Consider the following 15,046-nt stretch of genomic DNA (forward strand, 5'->3'; position numbering starts at 1 on the left):
AAACCCCAGAAGAAGAACTAAGTGGAGATAGGCAATCTACCTGATAGACAGTTCAAGGTAATGATCATAAAGATGTTAAAAAGACTAGGGAGAAGATTGGATGAACAGAGTGAGACATGAGAAGTTTTTAACAGAGTTAGAAAATATAAAGAACATACAGAGATGAATACAATAACTGAAATGAAAAGTATACTAGAAGGAAGCAACAGTAGATTAGATAATACAGAGGAACAGATCAGCAAGCCGGAAGACAGAGTAGTAGAAATCGCTGAAGCTGAACAGAAAAAAGAAAAAAAAAAGAAATGAGAACAGTTTAAGAGACCTCTGAGACAGCATCAAGCATACTAACATTCACATTACAGAGAACCCAGAAGGAGGAGAAAGGGACAGAAAACATACTTGAAGACATAATAGCTGAAAATTTCCCTAACAAGTTAGGAAACAGACAACCAGGTCCAAGAAGCACAGAGAGACCCAAACAGGATCAACCCAAAGGGGACCACACCAAGACACATTGTAATTAAAATGACAAAAATTAAAGATACAGAGAGAATATTAAAAGCAGCAAGGGAAAAGCCACAAGTTATGTACAAAGGAACTCCCACCAGCCTATCAACTGACTTTTCAGCAGAAACTCTGCAGGCCAGAACAGAGTAGCGTGATATATTTAAAGGGATAAAAGGGAAAAACCTACAATCAAGAATACTCAAGCCGGGACTTCCCTGGTGGCGCAGTAGTTAAGAATCCACCTGCCAATGCAGGGGACACAGGTTCAAGCCCTGGTCTGGGAAGATCCCACATGCCATGGAGCAGCTAAGCCCGTGCACCACAACTACTGAGCCTGTGCTCTAGAGCCGGTGAGCCACAACTACTGAAGCCCACACACCTAGCGCCCGTGGTCCACAGCAAGAGAAACCACCGCAATGAGAAGCCTGCGCACTGCAACGAAGAGTAGCCCCCGCTCACCGCAAATAGAGAAAGCCCGCGCACAGCAATGAAGACCCAATGCAGCCAAAAATAAATAAATAAATAAATAAATAAATTTATTAAAAAAAATAAAACTCAAGCTGGCAAGGCTTTCATTCAGATTTGATGGAGAGATCAAAAGTTTTACAGACAAGCCAAAGCTAAAAGAGTTCAGAACCACCAAACCAGCTTTACCAAAAATGTTAAAGGGACTTTGCTGAGCAAAAAAGAAAAGACCACAACTAGAAACGTGAAAATTATGAAAGGAAAAAGCTCAAAGGCAAATATACAATAAAAGTAGTAAATCCACCATGTATAAAGCCAACAGGAAGGTCAAAAGACAAAAGCAGTAAAATCATCTATATCCACGATAAGTAGTGAAGGGATACACACACACACACACACACACAAAATGTAAAATATGATGTTAAAAACAGTAAGTGTGGGGTGGGGAGAAAAAATGCAGGCTTGTTAAAATACCTTTGAACTTAAGGGATCAGCAACTTAAAATAATCACATATATATGGCTATGTGTAGTGTGGGATATATAGTCTATATGTAACATCCTTGTATGGTGACGTATCATAACTAGATTTATTGTGGTGATCATTTTGAAATATATAGAAATACCAACTCGCTATGTTGTGTAACAGGAACTAATATAGTGTTTTAGGTCAGTTATACTTCAAAAATAAACAAACATAGAAAAAGAGATCAGATTTGTGGTTACCAGAGGAGAAGGGTTGGGGGAGGAGGGATTGGATGAAGGTGGTCAAAAGTTACAAATCTCCAGTTATAAGTAAGTACTAGGGATGTAATGTAAAACATGATAAATATAATTAACTGCTATATGTTATATATGAAAGTTATTATGAGAATAAATCCTGAGTTCTCATCACAAGAAAACAAATTTTGTTTTTATTCCTTTAATTTTGTATCTATGAGATGATGGATGCTCACTAAACTTATTATAATAATCATTTCATGCTGTATGTTAGTCAAATCATTATGCTGTGCACCCTAAACCTATACAGTGCTGTATGTCAACTATATCTCAATAAAACTGGAAGAAAAAATTATAAAATAATATAAAAAATAAAAAGTATCTGGGCATTCCCAGAGATTCTGATTTGATTGGTTTGGAGTAAGGTGTATATATATATACGCATTTGTCTACTTACCAACAAACTCAAGCATCTACTCATATGTCTATTAATCATTTGGATTTTGTTTTCTGTTAATTACCTACTCAGGACTTTATGAGTTTTATTTTGGTTGCATCTTTTTATTGATTTATAGGAGCATTTTAATATATTATGGACATTAACCCTTTTCTGATAGATACTCTGAAAATATTTTCTTTGTCAGTTGCTTCTTGTCATACAGAAATTTTAATTTTTATTGTATCAAATCTGTCCGTATCTTCCTTTACAGCTTCTGGGTTTTGAGTCTTGCCTAGGAAGGTTAACCCCAAGGTTAAAAGTGTTCTTTTGTACTTTTTACTAAGATTTTTGTATTTGAGTTTCCTAGTATTCATTTTCTCATTGATTTACTGATCATTTTCGAACAAGACAACGTGTTTCCCAGATGGACCATGCATTTGTCAGTATCGAAGTCCCTTTTGCTAGTTTAAGAATAAAGAGGTTTATTATGAGATGCAGATAATATATGGAATCATTGGGAGAAACAGACTTCATCATGAGAATCCAAGAACTCCCCAAATTACCGTAAAGGCAGTTGCTAACTCTGACAGGATCAGGAAGCTGCCAGAAGAGGATCATGCTTTCCCTCTCTCCTCATGCGATTCAATTTTCAACCAAAGTCTTACATGACCTGATGAAACCTAAATCATATCTGGAACCATACCTACAAGTAAATCTGGGAAATGTAGTTTTTGGCTTTCCAGGAAGGGATTCAAGAAGCGAGTTAGGGCCATCCACAGTGTCTGTTAATGTGTTATCAACTAGTCCATCACTTTTCCATTATTGTGATGTATCATCGTTTTCATAAGTACATCATAGATGAAAAAATATTGGGGGACAATCAGTCTTTGCCACACTCCACAGCTGTTTTCCTATTTCCCATCTGTTTCAGTTAAGGTTGTACATGAGCTTATTTTTTTCAACTAAGGATGGGCAGGGTGTGGAGGGAGGAGAGAGAATGTAGTAAACTGCCCCAGATCATCCTTCTGTGCCCTAAAGCCATTTCCCCCCCAATGCCTGTTAGGCTGACTTCATCCTGAAATAACTCCTCAGCTTGATCTCCAGTCCCTACCTGCTCATCATCTGCGTCTATTCTGAAACCTGGATCATCCATTTAGTTCTTTATCTCAGTCATCAAAGTTTTAAATTCCCAACTATCTGGTCAAAATTTCTGTACTTGCGACATCTTCTCATGATTATTTGAAGGTATTAATTATACTTTCCAAATGTCATCTTCTGATGGTTGTCTAGCTCTGTTTTCTCTACTGTTAGTTGTAGCAATTGTGCTTCTCTCATAGTCATTTTTTCCTCAAATGTGTGATATAATGTTTAGTTATCTGTTCAATTTTGTATTTTATTTTATTTATTTATTTTTATTGAAGTAGTGTTGATTTAACAATTTTGTATTTTAGAATCTCTATTCATTTTACCTTTTTATTCACTGTAGCCATCCTTTGCCAATTTGGGGTAAGGAACAGTACTCGAGAGGCCAGGATGTGTTGGCAGCTCACCCTCCAGGTGTGGGAGACTCGTGTTCTTCCTGGAAGTCTGTAGCTACCAGGACCACAGTTTAGACCCCGCTGGGGAGAAAAAAGGTGTTGACTGGCCTAGCTGCTCTAAATCTCTTTCCCCAGTTACTCTCTCCGAGCAGTGCCTCAGTGCCCTCCTTCCATTTCTTGATCTGTTAGCTGAGTTTGCACACCCTTCCCCCAACTGCTCCATCCTTTGCCTTAGCCTCTTCCTCTGTATGATTTGAGCTGAACGTTCCTTCCATCTTCGTTCTCTGAGATGTGATCCTCTCTGTATTTTGTCTTTTCTCAACATTTCTGGTTTGTTCATGGCAGTTTTTCTTGTTTTCCTAGATATTTTTTTCTTTTAACAAGTATCTCGTGGACTTCCCTGGTGGCACAGTGGTTAAGAATCCACCTGCCGGGCTTCCCTGGTGGCGCAGTGGTTAAGAATCCGCCTGCCAATGCAGGGGACACGGGTTCAAGCCCTGGTCCCGGAAGATCCCACATGCCGCGGAGCAGCTGGGCCCGTGAGCCACAATTACTGAGCCTGCGCATCTGGAGCCTGTACTCCGCAACAAGAGAGGCCGCGATAGTGAGAGGCCCGCGCACTGCGATGAAGAGTGTCCCCCACTTGCCACAACTGGAGAAAGCTCTCGCACAGAAACGAAGACCCAACATAGCCATAAATAAATAAATAAATAAAATTAAAAAAAAAAAAAAAAAAAGAATCCACCTGCCAATGTAGGGGACATGGGTTCGATCCCTGGTCCAGGAAGATCCCACATGCTGCGGAGCAACTAAGCCCTCGCGCCACAACAACTGAAGCCCGCGTGCCTAGAGCCTGTGCTCCGCAACAAGAGAAGCCACCGCAATGAGAAGCCCGCGCACCACAACGAAGAGCAGCCCCCGCTCACCTCAACTAGAGAAAGCCCACAGGCAGCAGCGAAGACCCAACGCAGCCAAAAAAACCCCACCATTTTTTTCTTTACCTTTATGGGGAAATAATTTATATAAAATACATTTAATAAATTTAAAGTGTACAATTTAGTTTTGACAGTTGTAGACTCCTGTGAAATCTCCACTATAATCAAGACAAGATTTCTTTTCCGTCACCCCGAAAAGATTTTTACTGCCCCTTGACAGCCCATTCCTCCCTTCACCCCTGGCTCCAGGCAATTACTGGTTTGCTTTTTGTCACTTTAGGTTAGTTTGAACTTATATAGATGGAATCATATATTTGTCTCTGGCCTCTTTCACTCAGCATAATAATTTTGAGATTTATCCATGTTGAAGCCTATATGAGTAATTCTTTCCTTTTTTTTTTTTGCTGAGTAGTATTCCATTGCATAGATGGATATTGCACAATTTGTTTATCCATTCACCTGTTGGTGGGCATTTGGGTTCCTTCTGGTTGGGGCTATTGTGAAAAAAAGCCGCTGTGGACATTCATATTCAAACCTTTGTGTGAACATATGTTTTAATTTCTCTTGGGTAATAACTACGAATGGAATGGACGGGTTATATGGCAGATGTGTGTTTAACCTTTTAAGAAATGTATTGTGAGAACTCACAACTCCTTTACATCTGGGCTCAGATAAGGATACTTAAGCCACTGATTTCTCTAGGTGTAAGGCAGGGAGAAATCCTTATTTTCCTCAGCCTTAGCCCACGTACTTCCATATTTAATTGATTATCGACTCCTTTGGGTTCCTAAAATAATTCCAACATCCTTCTTTTTCATCTATCAAGCCATACTAATATCATCTCAGGATTTCTTGGGTACCTATTTTGTACGCAGTACTGTGCTAGGCGCTAAAGGGTCACACAGGACTTTGAGTTAAAGTGGCAACAAATTAGGGCCCCCTCCTGTTGCCTGGACACAGCTGGAGAGACCACAACCATAGGTTATGCTACAGGCAAAATACTTGAGAACTTGTTGCATTCCACTTACTTGACTCACATGCTAGAGGAAATATCCCACCTTTGCGTGTGAGCTGTAGTTACTTATTTTTTAAGCAGGTGTGGCTGTTAAATGAAGAGGAAGTGTGTGTGAAATCCCAAAAAGAGGGAGAAGGGGAGAGAAAACTTTCCTCTTTTAATACCAAATATGTATATCTTTTCTTTTGACCGGAGGTTCGCAACGTGTGGTATCCGAATTAGTAGTACCTGTTTCCCCTGTGAAAATGTTAGGCATACAAATGGTCGGGCCTCATCCTAGATGTACTTGAATCTGAGCTCTTGAGCGTGGGAACTGTGTTTCAACAAGCCCTCCACGTGCTTCAGATCCACACTCAAGTTTGAGAAGCACTGTGCTAAGATCATTCCAATTGTGTAGATGGTCATCTTTAGGCTTGGAGGAAGGTGCGTCCTGGGTAGCTTTGGGCAGTAAGGATAAGGTTGCCGCAGCGCCCCTCCACCACTCCCTCCTCTCCTCTCCCAGCACCTGCAGCTCCACTTCAGCTCTTGGCCTCGGGTCCTTTCCCCTGGGAGCCGCAACCAAAACCCGGCAAGTGGATTTCGAGTTTGCTGACCCGGGTGCCGGCCGGGCATGCGTAGTGGCGCGAGCGCAGCAGCTAGGCGGGCGCGGCCAGGTAGCCGCAGAACCGACCTGCGGGTGCCTGGATCGGGAGCTGCGGGCTGGAGGGCAGGTACGTGGCGCGGCGGTGGGGTCCGAGAGGAAGCCTGAACCGACAGGCAGAAAACAAAGCTTTACTTCCTCGCAGGCGCTCGGCGGCAGCTCCAGGGGAGTCTCTCCGGGTTTCCCTCGCTGGAGAGGTGGCTCCCGGCGCCCGCTGTGCAGTGCGGCGCCCGCCGACCTCAGGGCGCGCTCCTGCTCAGTCTGGGCAGCATGTAGTGCGGGCAGGTGTTAAATCGTGTATTTATGCTGTTTACACAGTAAGCCTGAGAACTGCATTATGATTCTCTGCATGAAGTTAGGCATTTCGTTAACTTTTCTATTTTCCTCTCTTTTAAACTTTGAGTGGCCGCTGGTGAGGCTTTCTGATCCAGCCTGTTTCTCTGGACTTCTGTGACTGGTTTATTTGCCTTTGGTCTTTTGGTGCATAGGCTCAGTAGGACTGGAGTGAAATCAGCATCCGTGGTTTCTGGTTTTGGTGCCTTTCCTGGAGCAGGGGGCCCCTGGATGCGGCATTAAAAAAAAAAAAAAAGCCAACTTTCAGCGCATATCAGTGCCCAAAACTTTCTGCATTTCAGCTGTATTTTAAAGTAGAGACTTCGTAAAGTTGAAGATTTTCCCCCCTTACTTTTCTACATTACTGTTATTTCAGGCATCGTTTGGTCTTAAAAGGAAGCGGTCTTTTATTTTGTTTTTTAAAATTAATTTTTATTGGAGTATAGTTGATTTACAATGTTGTGCTAGTTTCTGCTGTACAGCAAAGTGAATCAGCTCCACAGGTACATATATCCACTCTTTTTTAGATTCTTTTCCCACATAGGTCATTAAAGAGTACTGAGTAGAGTTCCCGGTGCTGTACAGTAGGTTCTTATTAGTTATCTATCTTATATATAGTAGTGTATATATGTCAGTCCCAATCTCCCAATTTATCCCTCCCCCCCTTACCACTTAGTAACCATAAGTTTGTTTTCTACATCTGTGACTCTATTTCTGTTTTGTAAATAAGTTCATTTGTACCAATTTTTTTAGATTCCACATTTAAGTGATATCATATGGTATTTGTCTTTCTCTGTCTGACTTCACCCAAAATGACCAATCTCTAGATCCATCCATGTCGGGAAGCGGTCTTTTAGATGAGTAACAGAATTCTCACTTTCCTCCCCTTTATTTACCCTGTCACATTTAATAGTTCACACAGAGATATTTTACCCTGGGGCTGCGGTATTGTAAACGCGCGTACGAGGTTAAGGTTATGCTGCACAAATTTCTTGGATAACCTGTAAGCCATAGACAAAATTTGGGGACCACACACTGAACATTCTTTAAGTGTCAAATTTATGATGTGGGAGGTGTGTACATAGAATTAATAAGTTTAGGGAAAAAATTTCTAGTTCAGGAGGAGAAACCTATATGGAAAGGGAATACAGATATCTGCCTTTTCCTTCACCCCCCGCCTGCCCCCGCCCATGATGAATGTTTTAATGGCAGAAATAATATACAGTTGGTTTAGTTTTGGCCTGTGGAGACCTTCGAGGTCAGCCAGTTCAGCTGCTTCAGTTTACAAATGAGAAAACCGAAACCAAGGAGGTTAAATGACTTGCTATGGCTGCTGGAGCCCCTCCTTGGCAAAGCTGGGCCCGGGCCCCAGGTTTTCTGATTTGCAGGGCTCTTTTTACCATCCCCGATACTCTCCTCAGAGTTCGGTTAGATTATTACACTTTCTTCTTCTCTTCTACCTCCTTATACTTTGTAATCTGGCTTAGGCAGAAGATTAGCTATTCCTGCTACTAAGCTTGCTAGTACCTTGTAAACTCCTCTCAGAGAGTACCCTCTCATTCAAGCCCCACCTAACAATTGGCTGGTCTTGAAACCGCCCTCCTTCCTTGCCTCAGAATGCTTGTTTGCCTCCCTCCATGTTGAAGTCCTGCGTATGCTGCAAGGTGTAGCTCAGGTGTGCCTCTTCTTAGAAGCCTTCCTTGATTACTGCAGCCAGAAAGTAGCTCTCCCCCTTCTGAACCCTCTAACGTTTATTACTGTTGGCTGTGCTAGTATCCCTCATCTTTAGTATCCCGGATTGTTGAATTTTAGTACATAACCCAACTTCCTGACCAGTGTGTGTAAGCTCTTGGAGCTTCAAGCTTATGACTTAGACTTCCCACCCAGAACTAAGCACCAGTAATGTTCTTGGTACTGTTTGTGGGAGGGAGGAAGTGAAGTAGGGGTGGTTTGGTAAAGCGATTTGATGTGGATGTTCTGTGAAATGAGGGAGGCCACCTTAGAGCTATAGCAAGACAGTGGCCAAGTCAAACCAGCCTGATGGGATGATTCTCATATCTTCATGAGAGGTCATGATGGATCATTTAGGGCAGTTCTGGTGACAGGAGTCAAATCATAACAGGGGAGAGTTGCCTAAGGCCTGGACTTAAGCATGTGATTCTAAGTGCTGAGTGGAGAGCACAGATGTGAGAAGTGTTGTAAAGGGGAAAGCATTTGTAAGAGACTAGATGCTGGGACTTCCCTGGCAATCCGGTGGTTAAGACTCTGAGCTTCCACTGCAGGGGGCACTGGTTCGATCCCTGGTCGAGGAACTAAGATCCCGCATGCCGTGCCGCGCGGCCAGAAACTAGATGCAGAGAAGAAAAGATGCTCTGAAAGTTGCTTTAGCTTCAGGTTTGGGGTGTTGGTAATGTTCTTTTTATTTTATAAATAACCTCCAACGGTGACATCTCTTTCTGTTTCTTACAGTTGTTGATGTGATTGTCTCATTTGCCATTCTAGATGATAAGTTCTTTGGGAGATGACCTTTAATCCCTCACGGTGCCAGGCACATAGCTTTGCAGTATTAGATACTCAATAATTATTGCATTAATAAATAAACAAACAAGTGTATTTTGACATGGGGAGGGTGGGAGTTTAGGATCTTAGAGCTATAAGGTAGCACTTTATCCAGACCATCCCCTCATGATGTAGAGGTGGAGCTGAGATGTGCTTAGCTCGTTAGTGGTTTAGCCAGAGCCTCTGCCCTAGTCTCATCGCTGTGAGTCCCTAACTTTTCAAGGTTGATGACCCCAAGATTAATTTGAGTTGGAGATGTTCTGTGGATCAAAAGCCCTCAGAGACCTAATCTAAAGAGGGGAACTTGGTGGCCAATGGGAGGATGTCTGTGTCATTGGAAGAGATGACACACAAAGGATGACTGGCCAGTTCAAGGTTGAATGAGGGGGGCAAGGCTGCAGACCTGGGGATCTGGAGTCGAGGAGGAGTCTGGAAAGGACATGGTAGCTTAGCTTGTCAGTGGCAGAAGATACAAACGGGTGGAGCCCAAGTTCATGGATTGAGAGTGTATTGGGGAGAGATATTTTACACTACCGGGAGGTAGTGAGTGATGGCCGTGGTGTTTATGACCCAGGAATGTGAGGTAAGCTTGAGAGAGAGAGAACTGTGATCAGACTCTCCACCTGGAAAAACAAGACAGAAGGCAGGGCTTCCAAACCCCAAATCCTGGATCAAGAAGTAGTTTGGTATATTTGTTTACTTGGAACAGATGTTGCAAATAGCCGTTTTGCAAATCAAAACACAGCCTTTTCACTGAGCTGCACACAGCATTGAGGGAGCTGTTGGAGGGCACACATCCTTTCTGTTGACAATCACACTGTAGTTGATCACCATCTTCAACTGGCAGTGATTCCTCTTCTTATGAGTCAAGAAGAGAGAGCACTTGGGAGGAGATACGGAGTTTGAGAGATGATTACTGGGGGGCAGGGAAGGGTTGGCTAAGTTTAGAGGAATTACTTTTTTTTTTAATCTTGACGTTAATCCAAATTGATTGGACAGTGAAATGCAAGACCAAGCAGTATGTTGAAGTTAATGTCTCATACACTTAACGCCCAGGTATTAAATTCCAGATTAATGTATCATAACTCTGTGTAAAATGACTGTACTATGTAACTTTCTCCAAATAATAATACTAATATTAGTAGCTAGTATTTTAAAATGTTTTACATGGACCAGACACTGTACTAAACACTTTACAAGCAACATGTCGTTGAATCTCTACAGACCATCTGATGAAGTTGGTGCAAATATTATTCCCATTTTACAGCCGAGAAAACTGAGACTTAGGTAAAAATCACATTTCTGAGGACACATCATGGAAAAGTGGCTGAACTGAGCTTGGATCCCAGGCCTACCTGACTTCAGGCACTGAGAGCTAAAGTAACTTAATCAAATAGCTTAACAAAATGCAAAACGGATAAATGTGGTAACCCTAACAGATGCTTAGAATGGCTACAGATTTTATCTGGTGACACTCCCAACATTCTTTGAGCCAGACTTTCATAAGAGAAACAAAACAACAGTGATGAATCTTTCTGGGTTTTGTTTTTAAAATTATTCCACTCAGTCTTTATCTCCTTTTCACCCTTGAAGACTTCCTGGAGGCAGAGACAGCAGCTCTTTCTCTGGGTGCACCATAAAGCTCTTTTGGGGTGATGGAGGTGAGTTGGTAGGGATCCAGGAGATGCCTCTGGAGTTGGGGGGTGAGACTCACCTTGTGTATAAGCCTAAGGACTCTAGGGTGAACAGTTCATAAGGATTTTTTCACCTGGGGTGGCAGGACCCACCGTTGGGAGCTCCTGGAAGATCTGTGGGTCCTGACCCTAACCCTGATCTCAGATCTTTGAACTGTGGTCAGAACCCTCAGGCTGAATCCAAACCTGGACACTTCTTCCGGGATCCTTCAGTTCAGGGAGTTCTGACGTCAGTGTGGACACGTTGCAGTTGGAGGTGGGTGTTGATACCTCAGGGAAGGCCCCGGGTCAGAGACAAGTGATTTAGAGGCAGGGCTGCCAGGCCTCAGCCTTGACCAGCTGACTTGGCTGTGAGAAAATGTCCCGTACCTTCCTGCTTGGTGTACCACATTACTCTCTCATGGGAGGCTCAGAATAGAATCCAGCTGAGGATGTTCCTCTCCTCCCGGTGCTGCCTGAGCCCCTCTGTCCGTTTCCTGCTTCGGCCTCTGTGCTGGTTCTGTGCATTCTCAGGGCCTGTCTCTGGGCGTGAAAGGAAAGGCCGCCTGCTTCAGGCCCTTACCCATTACGTGTTTCAACATCCAAAAATCCAAATCAAACTTTTGATGAAAATCAGGGAGAAAGAGGCCTTTGTGATGCCTACCGGTTTATTGCTTATAAAATGGTTATACAGTTTTGATTGCTGGAACTGTTGCTGACATATAAAATCACATGAGATGTGAGGCTGTGTTAACTTTGATCGTCTTATTTCTTTTCAGTACTACTGTGTCTGAAAGTGCCTACTTGCCTTTTCTGGTGAGAAACATGTAACGTGGCTTCTGTGAAAGCGAGTTGCTCTTTAGTAATACTGTGGGCACAGAAAGGGTGAGAGAAGACTGATAAGGAGAGTTTTTCTCTTATTTAAAACACTTGTTTCATCAGAAAGTATTTTCTTTTCTAAGAGAGTTATGTGTTATTTGTTAAAAGTCCAGTTGTGAAGGAGACTTTAACCTTTATGATAAACTAGATCTTTCTTTTTGAGCAATTCAGAGCTATAAAACTACAAGAATATTTGGGTTATGACTCACTGCACAGAGACATGCCTTCTTCAGAAAATCCAAGCCAACCACAAAGAAAACACAAGAAACTGTCTTTTTCTGATAGTAAGGTGGATGGATATCTTAGTAAGGTGGAAGCAAAAAAGTAAAAGCTTTTGGGGAATGGTTGACAGGAGAAATTCAGTATTAGAGGAAACCAGAATTACTTCATTATTGAGAAACTCAATAAATTGTTTAAAGATCCAGTCCCAGGAAATAACATTCAAAAGAAAAATGATGAAAGCCCCTTCAATTTGTTAGAGAACCAAAAAACAAGAGATTTTAGCAGAACTGTCAAAATAGAATTTGGATTGAATCTGAGTTTAAAACATTGGTAATGGTAAATGTATGTAGAAGGATTTCATGTTAATTGCCCCCTACAATGAATTCCCACATGGGGCCTCTGCATTCCATGAATAAAAGAGTAAACCTATCTCCATGGATCACAATTGTAAAACCCAAAGTGATGCATGACAGTCTGTGACCTAAAACTGATGTTGATCAAGGAAATTTGAATGCCTTAGACAGAAAGTACTGGCTGCATTCACGCTTTGTTCCCATAGCTGGTGCTCAGAATCTAGATTAAATTGTTAAAAATGAAAGAAAAACAGGTTCAGAACTGACTCGTTTACAGTGAATGATCAAAGGCACAAGTAGACTTTTTGTCTCATTTTACTTTGTCATCTTAAATGCCACCTTTTATGGCTATATTGGGGTTTTTTTTCTTTTTTTTTGTCCTTGATGATATATACTGTGTACTGTTTATAGGTAAAAATCAATGCAAACTAGAATTCTGAGGTTTGATAAATGTCTCTGCTTAGGGTTTTAATGCTATTCATCAATAATTTGGTGGAATGATAATATCAAATTAGTACATAATTGAACCTTCAGCTCAATAGCAAGTTAGTATTTATAACCATTGGGAACAAATCAAAAGTTCTCAAAGACTCCGTAATACTTTCACTTGAAAACTCTCTCAGCATTTTATCCTGGTCAAGTCTCCCTTTTCCTTCCTCTCCCCTCAGAGGGTCATTGGGACACTCTTTTGGTCCAAGGGGTATTGCCAAGAGTGGCCCAGTTATTTCAGAGTTGAAGTGTTATTAGGTCAATGAGGTGCTAGCCATGAAACACAGCTCACAAAAACCGAATGATGTTTTTCAGCAAAAGTTGTCGTGCCAAGTGAATTAATTTTGGAAAAACAGCACTAGCATCAATTGGCCTGATCCCTTTTCCTATCCTTGAACAGCCCAAGTTAAACCCAAGATCACCATCTGTGGAAAAAAGGTAATCTGAGAATCTCTGAATGTGTATTGCTCAATCAAAATGAGCCCCGTAGGGTAATTAAAGTTTAGATATCTGAAATCAGTTGGCCTATGATCAGGTCCATGGATGAGAAGTCAAAGTCTGTGATTCTGTTTCTGACCCCATGAGAAGAGAGGCCTCCTCTTCAGCTGCAGGTTTGATGATTAAACAAGATAGTAAATGTGAAAGCAATTAGTAACCTATAAGGTGAGGAGGTAAGGTATTTATTGATATAATAATTTTCCAGCTTCGCTGCCTTTCATTGATAAGTGGCCAAGACTTTGAGAATGAATGACTTGCCTGCTTGAGGTTACCTGGCTTGGAAATGGCAGAGATGGAACTCACATCTGTGTCTTTTCATTTCAACATTTGACAAAATGTTAGGGCTCAGCATTGGGACTATAGTGATGGCCAAGACAGATATAGGGTCCCTGTCCTCATGGAGCGTCTTGCACCCCAAGTACAGTGCTCTTTCAGTCAATCCATATTTCCTTCTTGTACTGACCAGAGGGAATAATTTCTCTATGAAATTGACATTTGGCTTTTATAAAATCTTAAATGTGTTTATGGCTAAGCCTCGACTATGGAGCTCTTTAAGTGATTTCTCTGTTCCCAAAGGTGCCTTCAACAACTGCTCCCTAAACTTCAGATCTCACTTGACAGGGTATTTATTCATCTCCATTGTGGAGAGAGGAGTTGGATTCCTCTCAGCATCCTTCTCAGGGGCTTGTTGCGGAAGAATACTTTTCCCTCTTCCTCTGCAAAATCAAAGGATTTTGATTGCCGAAAGGGAGCTGGGCTGCGACAGCACTGTAAGTGAGGCACGGTCCATGTACTCACAGGTTCTCAGTCAGCTGGGGGAGCAGACACAGAGACAGCCTGTGACACAGGTGAGCACCAGGAGGAAGGGCAGAATGAGGCTTTGGGGGAGCCCGAATGGAGAGCAGTTCATTCTGTTCAGTGGGTTGAGGAAGATGTCAAGACTTTTGAGCTGAGCCTTGAAAGAAAAGCACAAGTTCAATCTACAGAGAATAGATAGAGGAAAAAGCATTCCTTGGGGAAGGGACAGCATGAGCAAAAGCACGGAGACAGGATGGAGCTGACCTGTTCAGGAAAATGCAGGTACTTTAATGTGCTCTAACAGGTGATAGGGCATAAGAATCAGTTGGAGAGCTTGTTAACAAATGGGTTGGTGGGTCCCAACTCCAAGTTTCTCATTCTTTAGGTCTGGGGTGGGGCTAGAGAATTTTTTTTCTTTTGAGTTAGGTCTATATTTTATTTTATTTTTATTTTTTTGAGCAGGGAAAGTTTAATATAAAGAATTATTAACTATAATGGGGACTGGAGTAATAAGAGATTGGGTAATAAGTAGCAGAGAGAATATAGTAATATAGGCTGCTTCCTATGTCTGCTATTCCTATATTCTTTTTTTAAAATTTTTTATTGGAGTGTAGTTGCTTTACAGTGTTGTGTTAGTTTCTGCTGTACAGAAAAGTGAATCAGTTATACATATACATATATCCCCTCTTTTTTAGATTTCCTTCTTATTTAGGTCACCACAGAGCACTGAGTAGAGTTCCCGGTGCTATACAGTAAGTTCTCATTAGTTATCTATTTTATACATAGTGGTGTATATATGTCGATCCCAGTCTCCCAATTCATCCCACCACCACCTCTGGCCCCCCCTTGGTATTCATACGTTTGTTCTCTACATCTGTGTCTCTATTTCTGCTTTGCAAATAAGTTCATCTGGGCTGGAGAATTTCATTTCAACAAGTTCCCAGCTGATGCTGAGGCTGATGATCTGGGAATCACACTTTGAGAG

General features: G+C 41.9%; 1 protein-coding gene across 2 annotated transcripts in view; it reads left to right on the top strand.

Annotated features, from left to right (window-relative positions):
• The first annotated feature begins 6,239 nt into the window (after positions 1 to 6,239).
• PLS1 (plastin 1) overlaps positions 6,240 to 15,046 on the top strand; it is a 108,354-nt gene continuing 99,547 nt past the window's right edge. The window contains exon 1 of one of the 2 annotated variants that reach the window (XM_007188081.3): positions 6,240 to 6,327. The gene's annotated coding sequence lies outside the window, so the exon portion shown is untranslated. Of the gene's footprint in view, positions 6,328 to 10,693; positions 10,811 to 15,046 lie in introns of those variants that run through there. The other variant, XM_057545969.1, reaches the window with a different exon arrangement.

This window comes from Balaenoptera acutorostrata, chromosome 4 (assembly GCF_949987535.1).
Source record: "Balaenoptera acutorostrata chromosome 4, mBalAcu1.1, whole genome shotgun sequence".
NCBI classification, from domain to species: domain Eukaryota; kingdom Metazoa; phylum Chordata; class Mammalia; order Artiodactyla; family Balaenopteridae; genus Balaenoptera; species Balaenoptera acutorostrata.